Raw genomic sequence first — 972 nt, 5'->3', positions numbered from 1 at the left:
ACTTTATTCGCAACACATTTGTCAGACAGTATCCATAAACGTCGCCGAATGTACCTGAAAATTATAGAATTGTACAACACCTAGTTCAGTACATAAATATTGAGACGTTTTCGAAAAACTAGCTTCTCTTACAACTGAGCGTCTTCAACTGCAAAGGGTTATGTTTCTTCAGGTCAAGTTTTTAACACATTAACTGATACGGAATGTGAACGAACTTCTGAAGGTGTTTTACAAATGGGACTTCCAGTTTTCAGACAGCAATTTGGAGGGGAGAAGGGGGCCGTGGTTACGCGGTCTATTTGGAACTTCAGTGTTTTCGCAAATGATGCTGTTGCCTGTAATAAAGTTTTGTTTGAATGAAGTCACGCCTTCATAAGATTTCAGTGTAGTGCAAAGCATGACAACTTAGTTTAAATGTTCCCGAAATGTAAAATTGTTCGGTTCACAAAACGATATAACCTTATCCTACGAGTATAGTGCAGCGAGTCAAATTCGCTATCGCTCAACCCACATGAATACCTGGGTGTAAAAATTTCTAGAGATTTGAAATGGAACCGTCACATAGTCGCAGTCTTAGGGAAATACGGTGGATGGCTGCAATTCGTTGGTAGAATTCTAGGAAAATACAATCCGTGTACAAAAGAAATTGCTTACAAATCACGCTTGCGACCCATCCCCGAATATTGCTCGAGATTCTTGGATCCTAATCAGATACAACTGCCCGGCGATACTGAATGTATACAGAGAAGGGCGGCACGAATGGTCACAGGTTTTTTGACCCGTTGGAGAATGTCACACAGTTTCTGATCAAATTGAACAGGCAGGCGCTTGGAAAGAAACGTAAAATATCCAGAGAAAGTCTACTTGGAATATTTCCGGAGGAATCCTTAACTGTTGAATATAGGCGAATGGTAGTCAATGGAGGGAATGACTGCGAATGATCGTTCGATTTGCGTTTTCTTCCGTAGGCTG

Source organism: Schistocerca gregaria, unplaced genomic scaffold, assembly GCF_023897955.1.
Source record: "Schistocerca gregaria isolate iqSchGreg1 unplaced genomic scaffold, iqSchGreg1.2 ptg000378l, whole genome shotgun sequence".
NCBI lineage: Eukaryota > Metazoa > Arthropoda > Insecta > Orthoptera > Acrididae > Schistocerca > Schistocerca gregaria.
Note: the sequence above shows the minus strand (reverse complement) of the source record.